This window comes from Agelaius tricolor, unplaced genomic scaffold (assembly GCF_023055355.1).
Source record: "Agelaius tricolor isolate 1412-34295 unplaced genomic scaffold, bAgeTri1.0.p SCAF_17, whole genome shotgun sequence".
NCBI lineage: Eukaryota > Metazoa > Chordata > Aves > Passeriformes > Icteridae > Agelaius > Agelaius tricolor.
In genome coordinates, this window is record NW_027269277.1 from 17019534 (window position 1) to 17030340 (window position 10807).

A 10807-nucleotide genomic window follows, 5' to 3' on the forward strand; every position below is an offset into this window, starting at 1 on the left:
GTTTGGTACATGCTGGACTTGTCAGAAAAGGAAGCAAAGACCTTGACCTGGCAATAAATCTCCTGGAAGAGCAGGATGTAGTGGCACACGGTGCCAGGGAACTGCTTGGCACCCAGGAGCACTCAGCAAAGTGAGACTATTTGTATGAGACCAAAAGAGTAATTCCTATCTTCCCACAATTCACCTCTAATTTTAGCCTTTAGGACAAATCCCTTTGAAGTGTCTCCTTTATGCTCTCTTGTCCTGGATATCTGTCTTCAAACCTGGCCTTTTCCTTAGTGTGCAAATATTAACTCTTTTTAAAAGAGAATTTGGGGTATTAGAAAGAAATTCTTCAACTGCGAGGGTGGTGAGGCACTGGCAGAGGTTTCCCAGAGCAGCTGGGGCTGCCCCTGGATCCCTGGCAGTGCCCAAGGCCAGGCTGGACAGGGCTTGGAGCAGCCTGGGACAGTGGGAGGTGACCCTGCCATGGCAGGGGTGGCACTGGATGAGCTTTAAGGTCCCTCCCAACCCAAACTATTCCATGGTTCTGTGATTACTCAGGAGCTGGGCATGTGGTTACTTTGCATTAAGTGACTGGGACTATTTTACATTCCATCACTGCCTGATATTATTTTTGCTATGTTTAGTCCTTGGTTCACAGACTTCCTTTCCCCAGCAGCTCTGAGCCACCCTGCATTTCACAAAAACAACTGAAATCTCTAGATAGAGCTGGAAATGTAGTGGCAAAGTCATTGCTTTCACCCCATGCCAGCTGGGCAAGAGCAAATGCTGAGAGGGCAACAAGAAGGGTTTGCGCTCAGCTATACCTGCAGAGCTGCAGAGTTTTTATTTCCCCCAGCATCACATTGTCCATCCCCAGCCCCAGGTGAACCCAGGGGAGACAACAGAGGCAGGACAGCAGTGGGGATTTGGGGTGCAAAGTGCTTGAAATGCCAAGAAGGAAGGGGATCCCTTCTGTACTGCATGGTCTGTGCCCAGTGCTTCAGAAATAGGGGGGTCATTGCAAAACCCAGCTGGATTCAGATGCTCAGCACTGCCAGAGCAAAGGTATTTTTAAAGTGGATCTGATGGGGGGCTGGCTGCCAGGTGATGTGCATCGGAGAGTTCAGCCAGAACTTCCCAGACAGTACCTGAAAATGCTGTGGAACCACATAGCTCTGTACTGTGCCTGTCCCAATATCATTTATACATATTTATTTATGTTTATAGTTATATAAATACATATATATATATAGTTATATATATATATGTATTTTCTGCTGCAAATAGATGCAGCCTACACTCATCTGTATTCAATTAGGATTTGCATACTGGGGACATCAAATCCTGTGCCCTATCCTTCTCATGGCTCTTTTCTGGCTGAGCTAGAGAAAAAAGGCAGAAAATCACATTGTAGATGCAAGGGGAATAAACAACCTGGAGAAAATCTCCCAATCTCTGCTGGCAATCAGCTTCTGTGCTGGAGCAGAAGGGATTAGATCCCTCAGAGGAAGATAAACTTCTTCTATCTGACTTGGTGGAGAAAACTCTCACTTTACAGATAAATCTCCCTGTGTGCCATCTTCAGGGCTGTTTATCCTCTATGCATCTCCCAGGCTAATTACAGGCTGTGGCTTTCTTTGTGTGCAGGGTCCTGCAGTTTTGAGCATTGTGCTCTTGGCATTTATGTGCCATGAAAATCAGGGGCTCAGGAGAAGTCTGCAAATGCAGAATATGCAATAAATGTCCATGAGTGTCCATCCTTCTTTCTGTGAGTCTGTTTCACCTCCCCAAACTGAATCATTCCCATCTTTTCTCTCTCCCTCTCAGCAAGGACATCTATTTTAATTCAGGATTTTTTCTTTTCATCTCTTCAACCCTCAAGTCTCTCCTACTGAAGCAGCATTGTCCAGGTCCCATCAGTAAGCCTGGTGTGCCCCTGCAGTTGTCACCCACTTCAGCCAGACTCTGATATAATTTATGCATTGAACCTGAGCAAATTATTGATTTCAGTGGTGTTTCTCATGATTTACATTTCTGTAACAAAATTGTTTCTGCTACAAATATCCATTTTCTCTCCAATTTAATGGAAATATGATTCTGGGAATAATTCTGCTTGGCTTTTAAAACTGGCTGCACTGGGGACTGAGTTTATCAAGTAAAAAAACTCATGACTTTGCATGGTCCAGACTACAAATTATTCTTTGGCAATAGGAACCTCTTACTTTCCTGTGGCAAACTTTTCCAAAAGGAGTCCATTCAGTCATGTTGTCACACCTTCCACAGTTATTAATGAGCTCAGGGATGGAGACACAGTAGAGGGGTAATACACTAATGACCCTTTATTGATTTAATTACACACCTGCAGGTGTCATGGGATTTAAAACTGCATTTCAAGATAAAAAGAGCTATTTTTGTAAGGAATCAGCATCTATCTGCGATTTCAAACCATGGTATCCAAACAGGCCCTTTAGTAGGAGCCTTTAAATTAATTTCCTTTGCTTGTGCAAAGCCTCTACTACTTTGCTTTTAGTATTTCTACCCATATATTTTACTGCCTCCTTTCCTTTTTATGACCCCATTTTTATTTACAGTACAGCCCTTAATTTAGTAGTGCTGACACAGTTACATTTGCAGCAATAGCTTAATTACCATATATTCATGAATAGGGTGGTTAGGGATAGTAGCTACAAAAGATGACAGATTCATTTGCATTATTATCATTAGCATGCTGCATAAACGAGTTTATGTTAAGGAAGGAACTGTTTAATGGGGCTATATTGGTTCCATAAGAACCCAAGACTGGAGGAGAAGAGTGAGCTGCCACCAGCACCACCCTGGCCTGGAACCTCTGCAAATTGCACTGTGATCATACTGACAGATGGCATCCAATGCCATTTTCCTACTCAGCAGAAAATGGAAAAATATAATAAAGACACGAGAGAGATTAGAGTCCTTATCAATGAGACTTGAAATCTAGTGCACCATATGCTTGGTATAAAAAGAAACATTCATCTGAAAAAAATTAAAGCAGAGCATGGGCTGAATTTATCTGTTACTCTTTGTAGACTCCGTGGTTAGGTTTTAATTCCTGATTTTAAACATAAGAGTAACTGCAGTCAGTGATAACGTGGTGCTCCAACATCCTCCTTGCTCTCTAGTAGCAAATCCTCCCCTCACTGCTCTTAAAACGAGACTCTGTCTGTGCTGAGGTGATTTTGTCAGCAGGGAATGGGCTGGAGCTCATTTCTCCACACCCATTTGTTGGTGGCAGATCTGAGGCAGTGTCCAGGGCAGGGACCTGAGCCAGCAGAGCCTGACCTTCCTGTGGCAGAGGCCAGGAGATGCCTCCTCACACATCCACAGCCAAGGCTGCTGCTTCTGCCAGCATTTTTGTGGCTGCTCTTTGCTGGCTGTCCCTTAGTGACAACAGATGCTGAATGCTGGAAATGTGAGCTCACAAACTCTCTTGGTAAATCCATCCCTTCAGCACCATGCAGGGATGGCCACCATTCCTGGCCAAGTGCCAAAGGCCACTTCAGGTGCATGGGAAATTCTGGGCCACCTCTGACTGCACCTGGTCCATCCCTAAGCATGGGTTCACTGCACAAAGACAGAGGCACAGGGCTCAGATCACTCAGGAGAGTGCAGGGAAGTGCTGAGTACAGGAAAGTGCTGAGTACAGGACACTCAGGTGAGTACAGGAAGGTTCTGAGTGCAGGATATTCAGGTGAGTGCAGGAAAGTGCTGAGTACAGGAAACTCAGCTGAGTACAGGTTACTCAGGTGAGTACAGGATACTCGAGTACAGGAAAGTGCTGAGTACAGGGTACTCAGGTGAGTACAGGTTACTCAGGTGAGTAGAGGATACTCAGGTGAGTACAGGGAAATGCTGAGTACAGGATACTCAGGTGAGTATAGGAAACTTCTGAGTACAGGAACGTACTGAGTACAGGGTACTCAGGTAAGGAAAGGATACTCAGGTGAGTACAGGAAGGTGCTGAGTACAGGATGCTCAGGTGAGTACAGGATGCTCAGGTGAGTACAGGAAAGTGCTAAGTCCAGGATGCTCAGGTGAGTGCAGGATACTCAGGTGAGTACAGGAAAGTTCTGAGTACAGGATGCTCAGGTGAGTACAGGAAAGTGCTGAGTACAGGATGCTCAGGTGAGTACAGGATGCTCAGGTGAGTACAGGAAGGTGCTGAGTACAGGATGCTCAGGTGAGTACAGGATGCTCAGGTGAGTACAGGAAAGTGCTGAGTACAGGATGCTCAGGTGAGTGCCTGATGCTTGGCACAGGAAAAGCCCCACTGGAGTTGCTGCACTTGCTAAAATCAGGTGTTTACTGAAGTGCAAACCCTAATCTGGAGCAGGGATCGGGTCTGAGAGAGCAGGGAAGCCAAAATGCTGCTCTGGGTGTCCCTTGAGGATGTGAACTCTGTTTATGGCATGAGATAAAAGTGGCTGGGAAGGCTGATGACACAGACAGCAATGATGACTCTGCTCCCACTGGGGCAAGGGGAGAATTCCAAGCCTCAGTGATGAATTTGCAACACACAAAACTGGTGATTTGGAAATGTAGCCATTTTCCCCCACTTAACCCTACCTGTTAGCTTGTTCTCTGGGGTAGGCACTGGTCTGAACAGCAGCTTCTTTCAACCACACTCACCTGAGAGAACAGGAATTTGCTTGGAACAGGTAGAGAGGCCATTCAGCCCATTTACATTCTCCTGACACTCCAGAATAAGACAAGAGAAGAGGTAGGTTCAGTTTTGTTATTCATCCAGATGACATTGCTGAGACAGCAGGGCCATAAAACCCAAAAATTTTACCTGGCTGAGCCCTAGGAAAGCTTCATCACAAACAATGACTATAAAGACACTTACAGTACAGCTTGTGCGGAAAACTGGTGTGGGGGAAGAGTTTTTGGTTAAAACCTGAGCTCATCTCTGTTAAGGAACATTGAGGTGCTGGCTCTGTACCTTCCCAAAGATCACTCATGAGTCACCTCTCAAGAGGGCACCTCCAAGGCCTCCATCCTGCTCACACCTGGTTTCCATGGCATCACACCCAGGATTATCGGTGCCTTATCTACATCAGGGGTCTTATCAGTTTAACCCAAATTCCTTTGTTCTTTTTGTCCCTGAATCATGACTCAGAGACCCTAAATCCCATAATTTCTTGCTGGTTTAGGTCCACACTGGTTTTGTGCAGCAGGAGTGAGGGAGGCTGTGGATAACCCCTTCCCTCAGAAGTTGGCAAGGTCCGTGCTGGATTGTGCTGGAGGTGACTCTGGCAGCCAGGAGAGACTGCAAAGGGACAAACAGACAGCAACAATTCCTAGGAAATGCTCCCAGACCCTCACATGCAGCCCTGGCACTGCCCAGCCCAGAGATTCTGTCCTGGTATTAGAGATCCCCCAATGATGTTTTCTTCTGTAATTTCCCCCACTTGTTTTTGAGCTTTGCAATCTCCCAGCACCCACAGCATCCTGTGACAAGGAGTTCCAATACTAATTCACGCACTCTCTTAAAAACTCTTTTTTAAACTGATTTTCTGCTTGTTGTTTTCCATTCCTGGAGTTTTGATTGACTCCCCACAGGCCATCCTGTGACCCTGGATGTTCCTGGCTTTAGGATGTGTCAGCAGGACGTGCCTGTCAGGGTTGCAGAAGAGTTCCATTGGAATGAGGCTTGGTCTCTGTGTTCCCAAGCAGCAGAAACCCACTATATTACTCAGCAGTATATTCATGCTATAAATACACATTTTTTTTCGCATTAATTCATCCTTATTTACCACAGCAGATAACAGAACTCCGGGCTCAGATCCACACAGCAATAAAAAACGACAGAAATTTCTCCCAGATTATAAAGATTTGTCATGTTGTCACTGCGTTTATTTTCTCCATCTATTTCTCTCCTTTCTGTGCATTGCTTTATGCTCTGCAGGGCCCTCAGGGGAGGCAGAGAGGGTATTGTTTTGAAAAATATAAGGGTTTTTTGATTAAAGGATACAAAATTAATTTGCTTCACAGAGCCTGGAAGCATATTATTTGACAACTGTACTTCACTGAACAAACACAGCACACATGGCCAAATTCATCATGTTGATCACCAGACCCTGGCCATTTGTTCTCCAGACTGGGGTGTCTCTTTTGCAATTAGAGAATGTGAGTTTAGTAAAACACATGGAAACAGGGGCTGTTTTGTTCACTAGCTTGCACAAGGTTGGAGGGATGATGTGGCTTCAGCTCCCACTTGTAGTTGAGACAGAGACAATACAAAGCAACACATTCCATTTTCAGAAGGCTTCAAACTGTTGTTTTTATAGCCTGCATGCTTTTTATACATTCTAGCAAAACTCATCAGTTTACAGTTTACTCATTGGTCACGAGAGACAAACAAAGTGCTCATTGGAATAGGAATTTTCAGATTTCTCTTATTTATCCTTCTGAATTATCATCTTCACAGCATGTTCTTTGAGGGTCCATGCTTCAATCCACCTGTTGGCCAGTGTCACCCACTCATCCTCCCTCAGCTGTGGAACCACCCATCCTGTTCCTTCCTATACACTCCAGATAAGACTTAGCACAAGGAGCAAAAACCCCACGAGGGCCATTCTCTGTCAGAACATGTCATGTTATTAATTCCACTGAGCCAGTCCACCTTCCAGTAATCAAATCTTTAATCCATATTTCTTTCTTGGTTTCTATGTCAACGACCTTGGTAGAAAATTCTTTCAGGGGTAAACGTGGATCCTCTTATCAAACATGGATCCTCTTATCAAACGTGGATCCTCTTTTCAAACATGGATCCTCTTATCAAACGTGGATCCTCTTATCAAACATGGATCCTCTTACCAAATGTGGATCCTCTTATCAAACATGGATCCTCTTATCAAACGTGGATCCTCTTATCAAACATGGATCCTCTTTTCAAATGTGGGTCCTCTTATCAAACATGGATCCTCTTATCAAATGTGGATCCTCTTATCAAACATGGATCCTCTTATCAAACTTCTCTCTGGCTCACAGAAGTTGCTGTAAAGCCTCTTCCACACCCACTGAACTGGGAGGAGGTCAGAGCACAGCACTGACCACCCTGGGGATACTGGGGACACCACAAAGGCCAGTGCTGGAGACTGAACCACCCCACTGGTAACCCCAAATTAGGTTCATTAGCAGGGTTTAATTTAGGGTTATGTCCTAACTAACCAGCAGAGCTAGAAGGGTCACAGTGGTTCCCTCTGCAGGGTAGATTTTCCCATTTAAAGGATTGGGAATTGAGGCTCAATCACGTCTGAATGCACCAGAGCACCATCATTGCCCTCATGCTGGTGCCAGGCACTGCTCTCTGAGGTTATTTTGGATATAAACAAACAGAGCACAGCCAGTCCTTGGGCAGGCACTGTTACCAACTGGGAAACAAAGCTGAAGACAATTTGCTTTTTTGGGTATTTATACACCAGAAAATGGGGGAGAGCAATCTGTGTGTCTGCCCTGCCCTGGGAAGGCACATCTGTGCTGTGCTGTCCCTGTGGATGCAGCTCCATTGGGGCATCCCCTCGATGCACAACAGTCACACTGCCTGCTAAGCCTCTGTTTTACTCTGTGGTTTTGAGTGCAACAAAGAAGAGCCCAAAATTACTCACACAGGCAGGAATGTCACTATGGAAACAAGGAGACAGTTTAGCCTAGTTTGGCCAGTATTGACAGAGCTGCTCTAATAACCCAGAAGATGGTGTGACCCTGGCTGTCTGCAGAGCTCCTGAGGAGCACAGATCCTTAAATCTTCTAAAATGTCTCTACATTGGGCCTAACAGACATCATCAACTCTTTCCTATTCTCACAGTGCCTTCCCATATCTAAAGGACTCTGAGAGTGCACAGATGGGATGGGACCTGAGCAAACCTTGTGAAGACACCCTCTTTTCCCATCCCAGCCTTTCCTCTGGCTCAGCTGTGTCTCTCCATCAGTGTGTGTTTAGGAATCACATCATGTTCACATGCACTGAGCAGTTCAGGTCTGTTTTCTGCAGCCCCAGGATGGAGAGTGTCCCATGGCCCCTGTGAGGACCAAACACACCCTGGAGGGGCACCAGCAGTGCCTCCTGCCACAGCAAACACATCTCCTGTGCACAGCACCACCAGTTCTGTCAACCCAAGTGAAAATAATGTTACAAAAACGAGTTGGATGAAATCCTGCTGCTTGTGAGCCCTGGAGAGAGTGCACGTCCCCATCTCCCTTCTCCACATGATTTATTGGCCTTCATTTGCCTCAGTCCGTGCAGAGAGCTTTCAGGAGCTGCTGCTGCTGTAACCATTTTTCTCTGCAGATGTTTTCTCTGTGGGGTCTCACCCTGTAGCCACTTGTCTGGAAGATGAACATGAGGAATTCTTGGAGAGGAGACCCTTCCTGCAGATCAGCACCAGCTCTCCCTGCCAGCACAGGCTCTCACACCTCCTGTGCTATGAAACTAATTTAAGTCGAAAATACAATTAGAAGCAGTAATTCTTCAGAATGCCAATGTTTTAAATACCTTCCAGACAATTCTGTACCCAGGAAAAAAACTCAATGTAGCATCCAAGTGGATGGTCCCCAGAAAAGGATTAGTGAGGCTCCTAAGGACCCCCTCAGGGACAGTTTGGATCTTTATTCCTGCCAAAGGTGGGGAACATGCTCAGGGCTCTCACCAATCCCAGAGATCCTCAGCTTGAGCCAGTTTCCCTGTGGCAAACAAAGTAATGAGCCTGATTGGGATGCTTTTGCTGGTTTTATTGCTTTTGGGGGCAAATTATTGGTGAAAAAGGAAAACAGAAGGAAAGCACAGCTTTTAACCATTCTGAGCACATCAAACCTTCTCTGTCCTAGAATACCTGAAGTGCTTGGTGGCCCCAGAGCCCCTGCAGGGAGCCAGGACCAGACCTGCTGCCCAGGAAGTGTTTCCAGCCCTGCTGGGAGCTGCAGAGGAGCTGCTCTCCCCTAAACCCACGAGCCACACTCAGCTGTAGCTCAGCCTGGAACACAGAGCTCGCTCCAGTCTGTCAGTCACCATCCACCCCTGGAAAAACAAGAGAAAGCAAAACCCTTCTGTCTTTTCAAGCCTTCCCCAGCTCAGGTCAAAGTTAACCTGCAGGAAGGATTTTTGTTACTCTCTCCATGGGAGCAGCTGGGCCAGTGCAGGGCTGGAAGCTGAATTTGGGGAGAGGAGTAAAAAACACACACAAACACACACACAGACTCCCACCTGAATTTCCTTAGAGGATGCTTTCAGTACAGCCAGGGAGCTGTGATCAAAGGTTGGCACCATTTCAGAAAGACACCATTTCCTCCAAAATTATATATAGTTTTTAAAGATAATTAATTGACCCATTTCAGCTTTTGCTTTTCTTCTTTTTTCTTTTATCTGCTATTTCCTCAGCCCATCACTCCTAATCTGTAACTGTGTCATCTTTTACATAATCACATTTCTTACAATAGGCATCTTAAAAGAAAATTAATCCTAAAGAGTCAAATCTATCCTGTCCTTTCTGGGCTCATGTTTCTGATCTGATCCATTTTTTCCATGCTGCTCAAAAGCAGTGGAAACAAATCTTCCTGCAAATCACTGCCTCCTTCAGCCTGTGATCCCTCTTATATGATTCATTTAGCTCTGTATAGGAAATAAAATGAGGTGAGATGATAACTTTTTTCCCACTGAGGCAAGTTTATACTGAGACTTCCTGGAGTCCAGCACTTCTTACTCTCCTTACTCTCAGTGTGGTACTACCAAAAACACACAGGAAAGTGAGCTGGTGAGGAAGAGCTGTGAAAAATGTGAGGGATCTGCCAGGTTTCTCCATGTTAGGAAACACCAAGGGTTTTGTCTCAGGCTGCTCTAGTAAACAGAATGTAAAAATGCAGAGTGAGAGATAGAATAATCTCCCATCCACAATATCATTTCTGTGGGAGGGAGACGTCTGCACTGTTAGTTACACTGAACAAGTTCTGCTTTGCCTGCACTGTGATTTCCAGTCTTGAGTCTCAGGAAGATTCCCCTTGGAGAACATTGAAATGAAAGACTGAATCAAGAATGAATTAATTGTGCTCAGTAATTGTAGTGCTCACGTTCCCTGGTCCTTGGGAGCAGTGGGAAGAGCAGCTGCAGCTCTGCCCTGGCAGGTGCTGCTCCCTGCAGCCAGGGAAGAGCTGAATGTTGGATTTTATTCCTTATTCCAGTCCCCAGCTGGATTTTATTCCTCATTCCAGTCCCAGCATCTTGGGCAGCACATTTTGCTGATGCCAAAGTGGGCTCTGCCCTGGGATGAGCCTGAGCAAAATGCAAGGTCCTGCTGGGCTGTGCCAAGGTCTTCTCTGCTGCAGAGGCACTTCACATTGAGCCAGGAAGGCTCTGGTGAAGCAGCACCACATACAAAATGGTATTTCAGCACTGACATGCCCTGGTTAAGCAGCACCACATACAAAATGGTATTTCAGCATTGACAGGCCCTGGTGAAGGAGCACCACATACAAAATGGTATTTCAGCATTGACAGGCTCTGGTGAAGGAGCACCACATACAGACTGGTATTTCAGCATTGACAGGCTCTGGTGAAGGAGCACCACATACAGACTGGTATTTCAGCATTGACAGGCCCTGGTGAAGCAGCACCACATACGGACTGGTATTTCAGCATTGACAGGCTCTGGTGAAGGGGTACCACATACAAAATGGTATTTCAGCACTGACATGCCCTGGTGAAGGAGCACCACATACAGACTGGTATTTCAGCACTGACATGCCCTGGTGAAGGAGCACCACATACAGACTGGTATTTCAGCATTGACAG